At 33.7% G+C, this 20,927-nt stretch overlaps 1 pseudogene; it reads right to left on the bottom strand.

Moving 5' to 3' along the window:
• Positions 1-1,282: 1,282 nt before the first annotated feature.
• The window catches only part of LOC149564797 (uncharacterized), a 49,432-nt pseudogene continuing 29,787 nt past the window's right edge, over positions 1,283-20,927 (bottom strand).

Genomic DNA, 20,927 nt, shown 5'->3' with positions numbered 1-20,927 from the left:
TTCCACAACAAGTCAAATTGTGATATTGCTATCAAGATTTAACTGTGTGATTTTGAGTCAAACTCATTGAACCATGTTTCATGAGTAGTGATTCAACATGAATCCATCTCTCATGAGAATAACTGGAACACTTAGCACTCATTGGATCTAGGTGATGTTCATAGGGGTGAAGCACTGGGACTTCCTAGGAGGTCACCATCCTAGTACTACTCCAGCCTGAGTGCACTTAACTAAGAAGTGTCCTCCCTGGTTAAACCCAAATCTTGCAACCCCATTTGTAAAACCTTCACCAAGTGTTATGCCTTACGAACCATTCATTAGAAAGCCCTGTTTAAATTTTCATCAATTTTTTTCTCAAAAGATTGCACAATAATTACCATTAAAATACATGCTACAAATTAAACATAATATTTCTTTAAATCTTATTTTTTAATATTTTTAACTTCAGAAAAAATAATCTAAAATACTAATAACAATTTTTCTTCACACCTTACCAAAATCAATATACATTGATAATGAGAATGCATGTTTGTCCCAATCCTCTTGATGTGGAATCCTGCACACCAAAAACATAACAATTAATTAAAGTAGTTGCTTATTTAGTTGTGTATTAATATACTTCAATTTATTAATAGTATTCCACTTTAAAGAAAACAAAAACAACATTGTATAAAACAACGTTATTCGATTCTATGTTTGTACCTTTCATATATCATTTCATATCCACCACATTCGTATGGTCATTTTAAGGACTAATTTTTGCTGTTATTTCTGTATTGACAACCAAACATTAATAGACATTTTATTAAGGCTAACACTTCTAAACACTAAAATAGTACATATTAAAAGCGGAAGCATTCTTACGAGCATCTTTATCACTTTCAAATGCTACAATGGTAGATATGCCCCTTGTTTCTACAAGTGACAAATATTAATTGATTTTGTACTCATGTGACTCTAACAGTGCCAACATGATAGAACTAGTTGCATTTCTCTATTTGTAAAATGAAGGTATTGCTCCACCTTAGATATCGCTGACGTGCATTTGAAATCTGGTTTGAAGAGTATGAAGATTAGTCTCATTAAATTTTGTACAAGCTATTTCTAAGCTAATATGTGAAATCATCAAAATTGTACTTCAATACATAATTGTTAATAAAATAATGAAAATTTGTGAGTTAAACTTACTTTTCTAATATGGTGGGCTGAAAATCACCATTTTAATGGGTTGAACATACAGATTTGTCAAAGAGAAATATAAGAATATATCTTATCTTGTAGGTCACAATTTTTTTATAAATATTTCAAAAAAAAATTCAATAATTTCATCCATAATATTGAAGGATCTTGCACTCCAAGATTTGGAAAAACACAACACCCAAATGCATTGCTCATTGCAATTCCCACATCCCACCATATATCCTCCTCTAGCACTTCTTTATTTTCTTCATCATTGGGAGAAACAAAATGATTACTAGAGCATGCCACATTTATTTGCAGGCCACACAAACTTGAATTGTTGGAAAATGATGAGGAATCAAATGTCATCATTTGACCTCTTTGTGGTATCGGTCCCCATAACTTATTATGAGACACATCAAAATAACTCAAATATGTGAGATTTTGCAGATAAATAGGAAACATCCTGGACAAATCAATTCTAGAAAGATCAAGTGATTGTAACTTTACCATGTCTCCTAGGGTTTGGGGAATTTCACCACTAAAATGATTTCTTGAAATATTGAGAACTATCAATCCTTTAAGAGATCCAATCTGAAGAGGTATTATACCTAATAAATTATTATCTGATAGATCCAGACATTTTATCAATCTCAAAATTCTCCCATATTCCATATCTTGTCCTTTGTTCTTAATGATTATACTATCTATATAAGTCACATAGGTATTTGTAGAATTTAGTTCAAGATTCTCTGTACTTTCTGTTTGATTTGCAATTGTAGTCAAGTTCATAAAACCACTTGGAATACCACCTAACATTTTGTTACTTGAGATATCCAATATCTGAAGATTTTGCAAGCTTGATAATTTTGAAGGTATGTTGCCAACAAGTTTATTAGATTTTAGTATAAGGATGTGGAGGTTTTTCAAGTTTTCAATCCAAGTATGAATGCCTCCATGAACATTATTATTTCTCACATCTAAAATCTCCAAAGAGCTGCAATTCACAAGGGATGATGGTATATTTCCTTTTAGCCCATTTAGACCTAATTTCAATGTTTCTAGAAAAGTCATATTCCCAAATATATTTGGAATTATGCCCTTGAGATTATTCCTTTCTAGATATAACATGGTTAACTCAAAGCATTGGTCTAAGTGCCTCAAGGGAATCTTACCACTAAGCATTTTATTTGACAAGTCTAAAAAACGTAGATAATTTTACTCACATAGAGAATGTGGAATGGGTCTATCAAATAGATTCTCTGAAAGATCCAAGAAGTTCACATTTTGTAAAAAATCGAGAATATTTCCTTGTATCTTATTATTATGCAAATCAATAACCTCAAATCTAGGCAACTTGAAGGGTAAATCACCTATAAATTGGTTATAAGAGAGGTTGATATAATAAAAGGGGCCCAAAATCCCAGAGCCAATTAGGAATATTTCTGCCCAAAGATTTTTGAGATATATCTAATGATTGTAAGAGATATTGAGTTGAAATAAAAGATGGAAAATTCCCTTCTATATTACAAGATCTAGATGTATGGTTTAAGTTGGAAATTGGGAATATAAGTGGCATTGAAGTTTATAGTCAACATATTCCTTGAAAGATACAATTCTTGAATATTGGGTATCTTGTCAAAAAAGGAAAGTGTGTAATTTCCACTTAGTTGATTGTTACTAAGATCAAGACGTGTGATTTTGGTGAGGTTACTTAAGAAGGTTGGGATAATGCCACTCAATGAGTTAGAACTCAAGTCAAGGTTTGTGAGTTTTTCCAACTTACCCAAAGATGATGGGATGGTGCCACTCAATGAGTTAGAACTCAAGACAAGATCTGTGAGCTTTGACAACTTACCCAAAGGTGCTGGGATAGTGCCACTCAAAGAGTTAGAAATTAGGTAAAAAATTGTGAACTTTGATAGCTTACCAAAAGATGTTGGGATGATGCCACACAATGAGTTAGACCCCAAGTCAATATATGTGAGGTTTGAAAACTTACCCAAAGATGTTGGGATGGTACCACTCAAAGAATTAATACCTAGGTGAAGATATGTGAGCTTTGATAGCTTACCCAAAAATGTTGGGGTGGTGCCAGTCAAAAAAATAGAGCTTAGATAAAGAACTTCAAGCTTCAACAACTTACCCAAAGATGTCAAGATGGTGCCACTCAAATAGTTATCCATCAAGTCAAGCTCTATGAGTTGTGACAACTTACCCAAAGATCTTGGGATGGTGCCACTCAAAGAGTTAACACTCAAGTGAAGATATACGAGCTTTGACAACTTACCCAAAGATGTTGGGATAGTGTCACTCAAAATTATAGATCCCAGGTAAAGAAATGTGAGCTTTGATAGCTTACCTAAAGATTTTGGGATATAGCCACTCAAAGAGTTAGAACACAGAGAAAGATATTTGAGCTTTGTCAACTTACTTAAAGATGTTGGGATGGTACCACTCAAAGAGTTAGAACTCAAGTCAAAATTTGTAAGCTTTGACAACCTTACGGCTTCCTCAACACCCTGTTAGAAGTGTGCTTGGTTAAAGGAATTCAAATTAAAATGAAGTAAGCACCCTGTTAAAGGATTTACAAAAGCCTACTAGGACTACTCAGTTAAGAGATTTAACTGATTCACCTATTAGAATGTTTTAGCCTTGATCCTTTGGTTAGCACCTCTCTACTAGATATTAGATCACCTCTTTTTAGATGTATACTTGATCCTCTCTGATCAGGTGCATCACTTCTATCCTCTCTCTACTTTTCTCTATTCTCTCTAACTGATTTTGCAATTCATATCTCAATGACAACTCCTTAGTCACCATGAATGCTCTGTCTACACATGTATACTTCTCTCTTTGCTCATAAAATCTTTAGAGTTTGCCTTCCTTAAGAAGACCTAGGTGACCTAAGGTTAGGTAGGAATCAATGACTGTGATTCACCCATTTTTTCACTTAGAACATCCCTCAATCTGATTGGTTGCATGTACTGCATAGGGATTTTCAACATAGATTTGTTCTTATCATCTAGAATCACAAAATAATCCTTAAGTCTATCTAATAAATGGTTTACGTAAGAGTTTGTGCCATTGCAAAAAACTATGTCCAAAACTATTTGCTCACACTTGAAGCCTCTGATGCTCGACATCCACTATATCTTCAATGTTCTAACATGACCTTTGAATGACTTAGCATCCACTATTCTCTTGGCATCTGAATCACTCAGAATATATTAACTTGCTTGTCACTGGAGTGACTTGACACTAACTATCTTCTTAGCACATATTGGTGCTAGGCACATGCTATATATCTTGCTCGACATGAATTATCTAACAACTTATGCTCGACATACACTACTTACTCAACATGCACTAAGAACTGTTAAGTAATGACTTAAGTGTATTGTCACTCATATGTCAAAACCAAAATGAGATCAGCAATCTTCCCCTTTGACATGAGTGACAAAAACACTTTGTCATGCATATATAACCTTAACTTGAGCATAACTCATATAATCTATATTCTGTACTCAGCTTGCATACAAAATTTCAAAACTTCAAAATTTTGCAAAACTGATGAATTCTTAGTCATACCTCAAAACTTCATAACTCCCCCTGAGTTGATTGTTATGTGTTGTATCTAAATTTGATACTCCTATTGAGAAAATTTGATTCAACTGTTGGCTTACTCTTTTTCTACATATACTCCCTCTTTGTTTCTATCTCAATTCTCCTATTCTTATCCAATATCCCCCTTATTACTCAATATCCCCCTTTTTTGACACTTATGTCATGGGTGGTACACGAATAGTGTGGTTGTCCAAAAATGTTTGATGGACCTCCATTATAATCTTAAATGTTGCATCATAATTTTTGCATGCTACCTCTAGAGATTGGATTTGAACATCTAGCTTGGCAGCAAGGTCCACTAATACTTCATGAGTAGAAATATGAGAATCTTTCTTCATCAATGTTTTTGTAAAGGCTAGTTCCTTGTGCAACACCTTGATGTGTGGGGTCAACATGGTTTGAACATTTATCAAGGTATCACTAGCATTTGCATCTTGTGCTTGTAATGTAGCAAGCTAACCTTGAGTAGATAACAATCTTTGAAAATGAGTTTGACTATGACTAGGAGATAACTTAAGAATATTATTTTTTGTCTTCAAATCTCCTTGCAGCTGGTCAATAGCCCTTTGTGCTTCTTGTGTGTACAAATTCACATCGCAAAGCTTTGTGTATAGAGAAAAGATATTCTCTAACACCTTTTTCACATCTTCCATCTTGGTTGCTAAGTTAACCTATCTTAGTGCAATGGCACTAGAATTCTTTTCATCAACCTTTGTTTGAAACCTCTTCTCAGACCATTCTAGAAGTTTAGTTTTGTGTCTAGGTCTACATCACTAATCTTATCCACTATATTCACTAATTTCTCAATAATAGGGTTATCCATATTAGGTGCTGGGAGGCTATATGCATCAAGAAATATGTCTTTGATGTAATATATAACTTGTCTTTGCTTGTGCTCCCTTATGAGTAACTCTTGGTTCTTCTTCCTTGCTAGAGCTTCTTGCAATATGCTCATCTCCTCTATGGTGATTGTTGCTAGATCAAACTTTGGAAGTTCAATCACCTCATCTAAGTTGACATCTCCATAATATGTGCCTTCTCCAACCTTAGATGTATCAAGACTAATCCTTGATGACTACAATGGTGTAGCATCTACACTCACCCTATGAAGAGTTTGACTAGGAATAGGAGATGCAGAGATTGGTAGAGTAACCAATGTATGAATTGCTATCTATTGCTTTGGTTCTGTAGTTAAAACTGATTCTTCAGTCCTATCCTACCCCTTCTTTGTTTTTTCTTCTCCACCTTGTATCTGTGAGTTAGGTGCAAGACTTCTTTCTTGATCTATATGGACTTATGTCCCATCCTGCTGAACTGTCAATACTTCTTGCACTGAAGCATTTGGCATAAATATGATGACATTTGATGTCACTATGTCCTTTCTTTGATATACCACAATGGGTATTGAAACATGAGTGTTAGTGGTGACACCTAGTAGTGCTTCTAGACCTCTTGTCTCTATAGATGTAAGGGGCACACTAGAAGTGTTACTATTTTGTTTCTCCCCTACTGATACTTTGTCAAACTCATCTGTGTTGAATAATATAGGACCAGTGCACAGTTTAGTAGCTAAATTGGAATTCTGTAGTATCCTTTTCAAATCATCCTTTATCAAATGATTGATGTTCTACATTGTGTTATTAGAAACATCCTTTAGCTTGATAGTTTCTTGTTGACTTCCTTGGTCCCCATGAGGGGGACTAGCACTCAGCATATGTACCTCAAGTACATTATGTCTTGTCATTGCTCTTCTTCACCTATAGCCTTTGTATCTACTTCCTTCTCTATGCTTCCCTCATGTCCAACTTTGACAGATCTATCCTTGGTAATCTCCACTACCTCTTGTTCATCTTTTTCTTCACCTACCTCCTCAAGTGCTTGTTTAATTTCCTTTTCTATTTGAAACCCATAGATAACTTTCCATATTTGGGTGCTCTGTTTGACAAATTCCTCAATATTATTCTATAAGATGTTAAGGGCTCTATATTTGGGAGCAAATCTCCCCTTATATTTGTTTATGGCCTTACTCATAGATGATTTTTCCAATTCTGGCATTACTATGGCTAGAGTAGTCTCCCTAATATTTCTTTCAGTAATTAAACTGTATTGCCATCTTTGCTCAACTCTGTCATATAGACTTTTAGGTAAAGATTTGGAAAGCTCAATAGGCATGTTCTTAAATGTGGCCATCATCTTACATACAAATTCCTCAACCTTATTCATTTCTACTTTTCCAAGTTTTTCAAACTCAACATGTATGAACCTTGACAAATCTACATTATTCTTGATATTCTCACACAAGTTGTCTAAATTAGAAGAGGGACTATGGAATACCACTTGTAATTGACTATTTTCATCAGATTTGGTCTTCTCCTCATCTAATTCATCTAGAGCTATATACTTCCTCCTCTTTGGTTGATCTTGTTGAATCTGCTCTGCAGTAGCAATAGTTATTTTTTCTTTGGGTTTGTTAGCTTCCTGTGTCTTCTTTGAAGTAGCCCTTGTGCTAGCCCTAGTAATAGGTACTACTGGCTTTTTTTGTGTTGGCTTCATAACCTTCTTTGGTTTTCTTTTTGCTGGCTCCTTTTCTTTTATTTTCTTCTTTTCTGCAAGTTTAGGTGCTTTATTGTCTTCTTCTCCCTAATCATCTTCATCATGTTCTACTTCTTCTTCTTAGTCCTCTTCTTGACCTTGTGTTAGTGAAAGTGGGGCTTGAGCTGGTTTCTCATCTTCTTCATCCTCATCCCCATCTTCTTCTTCTTCCTCTTCTCCCCCTTCACCAAATCTTTCTCTAAGCTTCTTCATAATTTTTTTCTTTCTCACCACAGAAGTTGTCTTCAAATCTATTGTGATTCTTGATTTGGCTTCCTCTTAATTTCCAAATGAGGTTGCACTCTTATCAACTTCTTCTAATAATAGTGTTGCGATGGCTTTTGATGCCTCATCTACATTGATTTCATAGGGAAATGGCCTAACCCATCTAACCCTATGAAGAATTTCTTGTACATAAGTATGATCAATATCAACTAGAAAATAAACATCATCATAATATTTCTCTACTAGTGACATTGTTATCCTACGTCTTTGCTTCATAGACTTCTTAAAGTCTTCAAAATAGCTTGTCATGACTAACTCAAAGTTGTTCCCAAGTTGCTCTATGAACTCTCCAATTTGAATTGCAATAGACTTGTTGGTCTTCCAAGCAACTTTTCCAAAAGAAGGAAATGTATTATGTACATAAAAGAATATGCAAACCAATAATGAGCCAATTTTTCATTGTGCACTCTTTCTTTTTCTTATGGATTCCAAGTTTTCTAATAAATGTTGGAGTTGTAACTCGACAAAGTCATAAGAGTGATCCTTCTTCACTAACTTGTAGACTAAATCCACAGCCATACAAGACACATTGATCAATCTGCTAGATTGAAAGATCTTGTGAACAATTATTCTCACTACAAATGCAATTAGGGGATATGAAATTGTGTCTATTGTGATCCCTCTTTTGTTCCATACATCCCCTATATTTTTCTCAATTACTTCCTTAGCATCACTTTGCATGGTCTTAGGTCTATCTAGGGTAGGCTACCCTATTAATCATTGAATGATCCTTTTAGTGATCTTGGTATGGCCATTTTCCAACCATAGAGTAATCATGTATTTTGCTCAGTACTTTTTTAATCCATTCTATTTTGAATACATTTGGAAAATGTAGGGCACAAGTTAATCATTTTCTCTCAACAATTTAATTTTCCTCCTTCAACACTCCATTAACGCATAGTTTTCCATACAAATATCTGATTCCATGCCTCCAATACTTCCAACATTACAAGTATAACAACATCTTACATCTTGTATTATCAAAACCTATGTTGGTATCATCGATAATGCACTAGTTGGATCTCCCTTGTATGTAATCTTGGGAATAGCTCAGAAGGGTGGTTGTTTAATCTCATTTCTTATTAATTTAACGTTCAAAACTTCTTTTCCTTCCTTCTTAATAATAGTAGAAGAACTAGATGTCATTTAAGATAACTAGGGTTTGCGATAATTTAGATAGTGTGACTCAACAAACGATAAATACCTTATGAATCTAATGATTGGTGACGAGTAGTAGCTGCATCCAATTCACAAATGCTTGAATGCTTCACCTTAGTTTGCCTTACACTCTTCATGCTCTCTTCAATTTTTAATGAGTACAAATGAGTCAAAAATTGACCATATAGCCCTTCAAACTTGGCAATAAATGCTTAGTGCTTATATAGGTGTAAGCTTGGCTATCATAACAATTTCAAATCACTAAGCTTACACATGATTTCTTCTATGCTCAACAACCACAATGATCTCATCCAATATTATCACCTTTAATAGCTCGCCATCAACTAGAACTTCATTTTCACTCGGCAACAACATGAAAACTAAAAAAAGTTATAGATTTCTTCCAGGTTTTAACCAATACATTACATCTTAATTCATGCATATACAATCTTTTCAGAATGTAGATTCTTGGAATTGATGTAAAATATATCATTGATATATTAGTCTCACATACCTTTTGATTGCCTAGTTGAGGGTGATGTGATCACCTGATCCATTAGATGAAGTGACCTCATCTGAAATTGATGTGCTACAATCTTCCTTTTTTTCCATGTCTTTTTCATCTACACTTTGAATTTCTCAACATCAATTTTCTCTTTGTAGGTGCCTTTGACCTTGTTGGACAATTTCTACTAATGTGACCAGTCTTCAAACAACTAAAGCATGTAGTTTGACTCAACCATCTACTATAGTCACTTCTAAAATGTGTTCTAATGCAATTCTTAGTAACATGTCCATACTCTTGAAAATAGTGAAAACTATACCTTTTATTGTAATCCCAATTGTAGGGTGTTCCAATTTTTTGTACCTTTGTCTTCTTGTTAGATGTGCACTTTTCATTACATCTGCATTCATATGCTTTATTTCCATACTTTTGATAATTGTGGTAATATCCTTCAAATCTTTGTGTGCTTGAAGTCTCGGTCCTGCATTCATGTGCTTGATGTCCTTTATTGTTGCACTTATGATAGTAACCCATGAATTTCTGCTTAGAGTTTTGATTAGCATTGTTGCTCCTACAAACATTTGTTGTATGACCTAACCTTCCACAATTATGACAAGTGGATTTTTAGTTCTTACCTTTGTTTCTTCTTTGTTCACCACTTTTAGATGATTCTCCTTCCTTAATACTAGTGTATCCCAATCTAGTAGTACCATTGTTAGATCTATGAGATCTCATCAATTTCTCAAAGTACTTGATGGCTTCACTTGGCTTGTTGAAACATTTAGTGAATTCTTTTTCTCTTCTTAGATTATTTCTTAGTTGTTCATTTTATAACTTTAGGGTTGTGATCTCAATATCCTCACCATTCAATTTATGATTAGAAATCATCATTTTATTCATTGTTTCCATTTGCATGTTAGCAATTCTTTGTACCTCTAATGTCTTCTCTTCTAGTCTGTTGGTTAGTATCCCTATGTCATCTTCAATCATGAATTTTTCTTCCTCATATTTATTTTTCTACTCAGTCACCTCACATAGAAATATTGATTGGACTTCTTATTCTATCTTGATATTCTGACCTCTTTAGTTAGGGCACCATTATTTTCCATTAGATCTACAATTGTTGCATCAAATTCACTTGAGTTTCCATCTACAAACAATTTAGTAGTGTCTTCCTCTTGGTAATGTGTGTCATTCTCATTAATATCTATCTCTTTCCTTCTCTTTAATGAGTGCTTCAAATCATCTCTTTCTTTATTCAGTTGATGTAGGGCAAGCTGGATTTTAATCTTTTGGTTCTCAGTGACTATTCCCAACTTGTAGACTTCCATCTTCAAGATCTTTCCTCAAATCTGTAAAGATTTCCTTTTTAGAGAACAAGGATCTGTTACTAAATGTTGGAAATACAATAGGGAAAGTAAACTCCAAGAGGAGGGGGGGGGAGGGAGTGAATCAGTACTTCAAAAATTCAACCACTAAAACATTCACCACACATCCATCTCACAATTTGCATGTAAACTGAAATACCAAACTAAACATATTCATACTTGGCATGAAAATAAATACATTCCCCACATATGTGACACAAAATATTTGGTTATCCAGAAACCCTCCAATAAGAAGGTAAAATTGGAATGGGGATGACACCCACAAATATTCACTACTACAGTTGTAAAGTGTATCCAATGAAGGTTACAATGTTTGATCATAAACTATGATCTACCCTATGATAGGTCTACCCTATTAAAGTCTTACAAAGATTGTTAGATCTTACCTTATTAAAGCATTTCAACACCCTATTAGAATTTTTCTTTGTCAAGGACTTCAACTTACAATGAAGTATGCACCCTATTAAAGGATTTAAAAAAGCCTACTAGGACTACTCAATTAAGAGATTTTACTGATTTACCTATTAGAATGTTTTAGCCTTGATCCTTCAGTTAGAACCTCTCTATTAGATATTAGATCAACTCTTTTTGATGTATACTTGATCCTCTCTAATCAGATGTATCACTTATTTCCTCTGTCTACTTTCCTCTATTCTTTATAACTGATTCTACAATTCATATCTCAATCACAACTCCTTAGTCACCATGAATCCTCTATTTGTGCATGCAATCTTCTCTCTTTTCTCATAAAATATTTAGGGTTTTCCTTCCTTAAGAAGACCTAGGTGACTTGAGGTTAGGTAGGAATCAACGATTGTGATTCACCCATTTTCTTCTTAGAACATCCCTTGATTTGATTGGTTGCATGTACTGCTTAGGGATTCTCAATATAGATTCATTCTTATCATCTAGAATTGCAAAACAATCCTTACATCAACCCAAAAATTATTTACATAGGAGTTTGTGCCATTACAAACAAATATGTCCAAAATTGTTTACTCAGCACTTGAAGCATCTGATGCTCGGCATCCACTATATCTTCAATGCTATAACAAAACCTCTAAATGACTTGGCATCTACTATTCACTTGGCATTTGAATCACTTGGCATATATTAACTTTCTCGTCACTAGAGTGACTCAGCACTAACTGTCTGCTCAGTATATACTGGTGCTCGACACATACTCTATATCCTAGTTCGCATGCATTATCTGACAACTTATGCTCGACATACACTACTTACTTGACATGCACTATGAACTATTAAGTAACAAATTAAGTGTATTGTCACTCATATGTCAAAACCAAAATGAGATCAACAACATATTCACATATAAATACTATATATAAAAGTACTAGCACACTAATCTAAGTACATACATACACGCGCACACACACACACACACACACACACATATAGATATATACCTATACCTATACATATACATATACATATATTATACATACATACATACACACATACATACACACACACACACACACACACACACACATATATATATATATATATATATGTAGGTATGCTCATACATTTACACCCATATATGCATATCAATGCATATATTATTACAAAGATAAGGTAGTTAATCCATAATACCAACAAGACAACCTATCGATACATATATGTATCAAAGAAAAAAGATCAAACGGGAGAACTTAGACAAGCTAAAAGGTAACAAAATCTACCCATGGGGATCAAAGCAACCCACTAAATAAAAATCTAAGGCCATTAAGGTTTTTCTTATGTGAACTTTGGATCCATCTCTAAATCAACAACTTTTTGAGGATAGGGCCCACTTAGACTTGTGTAGATAGGTGGAGTTGATGCCTAGTTCCTACACATTCCTCCATCACCAAACGATGATAATGCAACCACACACACGTGTGTGTGTGTGTGTGTGTGTGTGTGTGTGTGTGTGTGTGTGTGTGTGCGCGTGTGCACATGCACGCATGCTTGCGCACATGCGTGTGTGTGCACAAACAATATTAAACAAGGAAGGAAGAGTTTGACTTCATGTAGATCTCCTATAGGAGTGACTATGAATTCCTCCCCTCATTCTAGAAACACATCGAGTCTAGAGTATATACTCAAACATGATAGATTTGTAGGGTTAACCAAAATCATAATCATAATAAAATAGATGCACTTAATCAAAGGAATTGAATATTATGATCAAGTAGATAAACAAATACATTAATTGATTAAAATATTATTCCAAAATAACTTAAAGGTATTACCTATTTGATGTTCATCTCATCAAAATGCAAGATTCCATATCTAAAAAATAGTCATCAACATCTAAACACAATAGATAGTACCATTAGGATAGATTCTACAAGAAGATCATCATACAAGTAGGTGATCATTAGAGATCACAATAGATATTGTGTTAAGTGATATTTGGGATCCTAATAAAAAAACATGTTATCAAATATAACCTTGTAGTATCACATCCACTTGGTTAAGGTATCTTACAAGCATACATATAACATTTTCAAGCTAGATTACTAGACATAACATTTAGAACCAAGCTTTTTGACACAAATGTACCTTAAAAAAAACCCTAATGTTCTAATTACACCCCTCAGAAAACTCTAATTTATATTTTAGGGTTAGAGGAGCATTGCACTTTAACTACTTATAAAGTGCTTTAGAGCCTCTAAACCACTAATTTCCATCCTTATTCTGGAAGTAAAAAAAAAAAAAAAAGATTTTAGGATTGATTTTACCAAATCTAAAATGATTATCATGATACCCATTGAATAAATAAATTAGTAGTATCTGGCACATAAATCCATTTTTGATCAATAACCTATGATGAACCACTGACAAGCTTACCTTTAGTTCATAGATCTTTATACAACCTCTAACTATCTCCACATAAATTGACTGCTAGCATGGCTATAATAGACTTGTATATAAGTACACAAGATTGAAAGAATACTCCTTTGATTTTTTTCCTTAAGAAATTAGCTTCAAAGATAATGCTTAATCAATTTTTTTTTAAAATTCTATTATGATTTTAAAATTTCAAATTAGAGAGTACCTGTAATTTTGTACTTCTTTATAAAAACATTAGGCTTATTACTTTCAAAAAAACTATTATATTAAAATATCACCAAACCACCTTCTACTTATAAACATTTTTACCACTTACAATTGTAACTCAACATACAAAATTAGAGTCATAAGAACACTAGAGTGGTTAGTACTCTGTAGCAATTTTATCATTGTAATATTTGTGTTGTTTGTATAGGTGTCTAAATGAAGCATGAGAGCATATGTTTGGGATTTTTTTTGTTTCATGGATAATTTTAATGATGTAGTTGTTTAGGGTGATTAATTTAGCCTCTTGAGCTCAACAAAGCAATCAAAATAACATTAAAAAAAAAACAAAACATAGGGGAAAACACAACACAAGAACATGAAGACTACCACAATGAATGAAGTACACATCAAGCATTCCACATGCCCCCCTCCCCCATCTTAGTCCAAAATGCAAAGGGAAGGATGTGTTTGCAATATGGTTAGATAGATGTTTTAATTGTTGTCATTTATGGAAACATGTATTCAACATTTCATTTATGCATTTAGAGATAGAAAATTGTCTAAGTGTTAGATAGTTTGCAACAACACATAGAACAAATGTGATGTGTACAGATAACTCATTGAGAGTTAGCTTATGCATAGTTGAGGAAAGTTCTATAACAATGTCATGATGACATATACTAGTGTGTAGGTGTGTACAAACAATATGGCACAAGTTATGATTGAAATACCTATATAGGTGTTTAACATAGCAGAACAAAGCATAGAAGAGAATTGGATTGTATGACTTATGGAATTATTTTGGTAACATATAATTACTAAGTCATGATGAGCTGACTATGTGATTATTATTCCATAAGTTATTTCATATTATGCCAAGCATGTGAAAACATGAAGGTTGACTAAGTAGTGAATTATGAATATGAGAGGTATAAGTAAAGATCTTATCTTGCGAAGATAAGTGTGTGACATATGATGAACTATGCGATATATGTGTGATCCTTACAATAGTTTTGATTGATGTGAAGTCAATGATATGCGAGCTACACCTGATGTATGATTAGAGAAAGTGTAAAATATAGTAGACAAAAAGTATTGAATGTATATCTATACTTGTGAAGAATTGAATTGTATAATTGCATGTTAGGGTAGTGGGCTCTTTATGCATACATTGTATTTGATCCACCAACTCCTAACAGGTTTGAAGCAATTTCTAATAGGGCCACAGCTTCTAACAAGGCCTAGTCCTCTAATAAGGACTCGAGACAAAATATGTGCTTCATAGACTCCTAACAGGGCCAATATCTTTAATAGGATCCTATTGTTTAGCGAATCATCTAGTGGGTATCATCCTCACCAAGGTTTTCCCTTGGCTAGGGTTTCCCTAGTTAACAAATAATGGTGTTATGAGTTCTCTATGTGTATGTTTATATTTATTGTTCAACATTGTTGGTTTACTTTCATATGCAAGTTAAAAAGTAATTAACAATATTCAGTTGTGGGCAAAAGTTTGTTGAATACTCATTCACCCCCCAGTATTATCTATTTCTAACAATTGGTATCAAAGCCCAATTTCTCAGAAGAAGTTTAATAGCATGAGTAAGATCCCTATAGATATGGAATAGTTGAAGAAAAACCTTGAAGAAGCTCTTGAGCTGATTGACATTCTTACTGAAGAAAGAGATAACCTGAAAGATAGATATGAAGATGCAACATTTTTCATAGGTAAACTGAAAGACAAGATTGATGATTTGAAATTTGGCAAGGAATCAATTATGTAGACTAGTGACAATGATGAAGTAGGAAATCTCCAAAAAGAAAATGAGATTTTGAAACATGAATTGAAAATTGTTGAACTTAAGTTGAGTCTTAAGAAAAATGGTGGCAAGAATGAACCCGAGTTGAAACTTGAGAATGTAGACCTTAGATCCCGGTTAAGTCAAGTTACATTTGAACTAGATGCTATCAAGATTGAGCATGTAGAATTAGAAAAAGGAGAATTGACACAATCTAAGCAAAAATTAGAGAAACTTTATTCCAATAGTAAGAAGATAGATCAATAGATACTTCACAAAAGACTTTCTTATGATAAGACAAGATTTGGATACTTGATTGGAGAAAAATCAGCCAAGAAAGTTGAAATCAAAAGAGAACCAGATCCAATTATTGAATCCCCTAAGGAATCTGATTTGAGTAAGGTTGAATCAAGCACATCTACTGAAGTATCAAAGGAAGTAGAATTAATTGATTTATCAACACAACATGATGAACCTAAGAAAATAGAGCAACTTGATAAACCTAAGCAAGATGAACCACTCAAGTAAGTAAGATGTGAGTTCATAGGTAGATGCTTCATATGTAATGAAGTTGGACATATGAAAAAGAGAGTTCATAGGCAAGTCTTTTAAACCCATTACAAATTTCTATTGTTATAATTATCATGGTTATGGACATAAAGCAATAGCATGTAAGAAACCTAAGTGTGATGGTAATAATGAAAATAGTAGAATGTTTAGGAATACTAACACTACAGGTAATAAAAGAACAAGATCACATAATAGATCCAATGATGGAGAGAAATCTAATGGAGAGAAGAACCAATTTGTGTGTTACAAGTGTAATAATCCTAGCCACATTGGAAGAAATTGCAGAGCACCTGAGAATCAAAATGGAAGTAATCAAAGAAGAAATGCACCTGTATGTTAGTTATGTAATAACTTTAGACACACAACAAGATATTGCAAAATAGACAGAAGAAACTTTAATAGGAATACTAATAATAGAAAGAACAACAACATAAATGATAGAAGGAATGATAATGGCAATGACAATAGTTAGAAGGAAGCAATTAAGGAACATGTTGATGAATTAAAAGAAGCTTTTGTGATAGCTAAGGATCCAAAAATCTCTCATATAGTTTTGGAGGAACAATATTTTTATGCACTTGATAAGACATTAAAGTCACAGATTGCTTGTGACTCATCCTACCTGAATTAAGAAGTTTTTAAAGAGGCCATGCATTAGTTGGATAGAACTGATGTCAGAGAGAGAGAGTTGGAAGTTGCACAGTTAATAAAAGGTCAAGGATATGGTCAAGTGCACAAGTCTAGATATGATCTCAGTGAGTAGGAATCTAGAAAACAAGCTTACTGGTAAATGTTGACAAAAAAGTTTGAACCCTTGCTTGAGGTATGATCCTCAAGTGACCTTGTGTAACATGGAAACAATTTCCAAGTTGTGGGACTTGAATTGTGAGATTGAGTCTCTAGAAAAGGCCGACTCCTTACTATCAGGATGCACCTAAACTATCATTTGAGAGGAAAAGGGAGCAGGAATACATAAAATTAAATTTTTGAAAGGAAACGAGGGTGATGCACCAAGATAGAAATAGTTACAAATTTTCTCAAGGATGCACAACACATTGATGAAACAACCAAATACACACAATTCTTGACTCTATTCTACTTCAAAGGATCACATGCAGGTTTATAACTGATCAAGTGCTAAATGGGAAGACATCTTCACAATACAAAAATCATCAATAGTTTGAAGACAACATACAAACCTAAAAACTAGAAAGAAACATTCAAAACAAGGTAAGATACATACAAAAATAATGAATGGAAAGAAAAGGTAAGGAAGAGAGAAATTTCATTAATGAAAGGTAAGGAATATAGTTGTAGAGCACAAGGCTATTGCAAGTAGACATAACAGAACAAGGAAGAACCCCTAAAACATATTTACAATTGCCTTTTATAGAGTTCAAGCATAACTCTAATGTTACATTGAGTTCAAAATACAATTAGGTGGAGTTGAGATTGTAGAGGAGATAAATAATTGAGGATTAGAAGAAATCTAATTGGATGTGCTTTCCCATGCTGAAAATTTGATCTTTGTATGTAAATTGGGCACTAAAGAGATAGAAATGGTGGCCATAATTGCCCTAATTGAGTAGATGGATAAATAAGGTGGATGAAGGATGAAAACTATATTTACCAAGAATAGGGAACACCAAAGAGTGGTTTCAAGTGATCAAAAGGTTTTTTCTCCATTAAAGATCTACTTGATTTCATGTTCATGACCATGCCAAGTCAACCATGTCATCATTCAATAGAACTCAATAGTTAAACTTTCTATATGGCCCTATAACCTTTAAGCATTCTACCACCTAGTCTAGCTTCTATCTTTATGTTGACTTGCTAAATGCCTCTATTCATGGATTTGCAACCTATTTCCATCTTTAAATATTTGGCCACGTCAAACTGTGACCACTTCTGTTGACATTACAGTCATGTTTGTTATTAGTGACATACACTTATTTAGATAGATAGTATCTATCGAGTTTATTGTACAATTAATAGTGTTAACCAAGCATTTTAGGCTTTACTGAGTTCTACAATTGCTACTAAGTTCAAGGAATAGTATTCAGTTTGCGCCAAGTAGTTTCTACCATGATGGTGATCAATAGTGTAAATCGAGTCTCTTAGTGTTTACTGAGTTTCTCAATGCAAACTAAGTTGTGTTGTGCTTACCAAGTTTGCACTTACAATGATGTGAATCTAGTGTTGACCAAGCCACTCAATGTTAATCAAGTGATTCAATTTATACCAAGCTCGTTATGATAGCATTGACTGAGCTATGCAGTGTGAATCAAGTGACTAAGTTTATATGCCAAGTTTCATAGTATTCACCGAGTCACCAGTGCAAACTGAGTTTAGACTACTTGGAAGTGATCAGTATGAACTAAGCTTCTATGTCTACAAAATGCATGACAATGTTGAGCATTGAAAATGGATATTAAGTATCAAAACCTCACTAAGCTAGTCTTCAGAACCTGATTTCCTATAGTTGGGTTGACTTTGTGTATTTTTTATGTAAACTAATATTGTTGCCAACTTTGTTGATTTGTAAATTGGATTGGTATATATGTAATGTATTGTATCACATCCAATAAGTAGTATGTATGGAATGTAACCAGAAGAGAAGATCAGAAGTATGAAATACAAAGGCTAAGGAGTAACAAAGATTTATTTATCATAGGAAGGTGATCATTACACTCAAAGTAATCACATTCAAAAAACCAAATTGCAGATCAGAGATTAGCCATTTTTTCATCCTAATAGGTGGATTAGTTCAATCCTTTCACAAGGTAGACTTAACAGTCTTTTGTAAATCTCTTTACTGAGTGCATACTTCATTGTATGTTTGTAAATCCTTTTGGAAGGTGGATCTAGCAGTCCTTATTACTCCTAATAGGGTAGATCATCAGGAGTGATCATTGTAAGCCTTAACAGGCCAACTTTATACTACAGTACTAAAGCTTGTGGGTATCATCCCCATCCTACTTTTACTTTCTAGTTGGAAGGTTTCTAGGTCACCATATTATGTGTCAAAGTGTTATGAATGTTGTAATGCTTTGAGTTTCTTATGCATGGAATTAGATCAGAATTCACATGAAGGATTAATTGGTATATAAAGACTAAGTTTTATTGGTTACTAATTCACCCCTCTCATCTTAGTAACTTAGTCTATCATATATATTTCCAAAAATTGGTATTAGAGCTTTGTGGTTCTCAAGGAAAGAAGCTTAAAAACTTGAGAAAAGATCAAAGGCTATGGAGGTATTTAGACTTGACAATGCTATTGACAATGAAAAGATGGATTTGGAATTAGCTATTGGACAACTCAAGAAAGAAAAGGAGCAACTCTCTCAATCCTTGAAAAGAAGAAAAGATCTTGCAATCCAGATGAATGACCAACTCTACATTGAAGAAAGAATTGAAGACATTCATTTAGAAAGAAATTCAAATGAAGCTAATGAAGCAATCAAAGAACTATTAGAAAAGAATGGTACACTTCAAGAAGAAGTAAGAAAGTTGAAAAGAGAACAAGAAATTTAGTCAGTAAGATTGTGTGAAGTCATGGAAGAGAAAAATAAGATAAGAGAAGAGATAGAAGGAAATAACAATGAAATTCAACACCTATCCCTTCAGCAAGCAGACTTCATTGATTAGTTGATCAATGCAAATGAAGAAATCATGAATGTAAGATTAGAAAATGAAAGATTGCAGAATGATATAAAAGGAAAATCAATGAGAGAATGATGAAATCTCAAGAAAACATGGATCAACAAAATGAGAAAATCCAATACAGACAAAAGGGAAAAGTAGGAATTGGATATATAGAAGAAGGTGAATCATCCAAGCAAGGAGCTCAAAAGAATCAAAGACCTACTTACAGTCACTATGGTAAGATAGGTCATACATTAAACAAATGTTGGAGCAATGGGAAAGCTAAATTTAATGGAAAATGCTACAATTACAACTAGCATGGTCATAGAGTTAATGAATGCAAAGAGAAACCTAAGTTTGAAGGCAAATGTCACAAATGTAAAAAGCATGTCCACGAATCCTCAGAATGAAAAAATAAGATATTGAACCCAACATAATAGATTGTAAAAGCCATATTTGGATGGGACTATAACAATTGGTGCAGATGTCATTATGGTGGAGAATTTGGACATATTGGAATGAATTGTGTAAAACATCACATGAGGACAAGAGACACTACCAAAAGATGTTTCATTTTAAAAAAAATTGGTCATCTTGCCAAGAACTGTATGAATACTGAAAGAATTGAAGATGAAAAGAAAGCCAAGGCTAATAACCTAAGAAAGAAGATGAGACAACAATGGATTCCAAAATCTTTTGAGAATGCAAGTCTGAGCAATAATGAACATGTCACTCAAGAATTGGGTGACTCAAGCATATCCATTTGATCTCCCACAAGAAGGAATGCAACTAAGATTTTTAAGAAGGCATCTCACATTAGTTCTAGTTAGCAGAATGAAAGATCCATATCAGCATTCAAGATGCAAAGGGATCACCAATCATTCAAAAAGATGCTAGTCATTATTGATTGAGGTTGGGTTGCAGACCTTATCGAGCAAGGTTGGGTTGCAAGACCCTGTTGGACAAGGTCGGGAGCTACTATGGTTATTGTGTGGAAATTAAGTTGTGGATGTTCCTACTGAGCATTCAATGCAAGAAAAGTGGAAGATAGTCTGTCATTTGAGAAAACAATCATACTAGGCATTTATGGTGATTAATAGGAAAAATTTGATA

The sequence above is a fragment of the Cupressus sempervirens genome, chromosome 3 (genome assembly GCF_028749045.1).
Source record: "Cupressus sempervirens isolate cs-2001-9-10 chromosome 3, ASM2874904v1, whole genome shotgun sequence".
Lineage (NCBI taxonomy): Eukaryota > Viridiplantae > Streptophyta > Pinopsida > Cupressales > Cupressaceae > Cupressus > Cupressus sempervirens.
The sequence above is the reverse complement of the archived record's forward strand: the minus strand, read 5'-3'. Positions and strand labels throughout refer to the sequence as shown.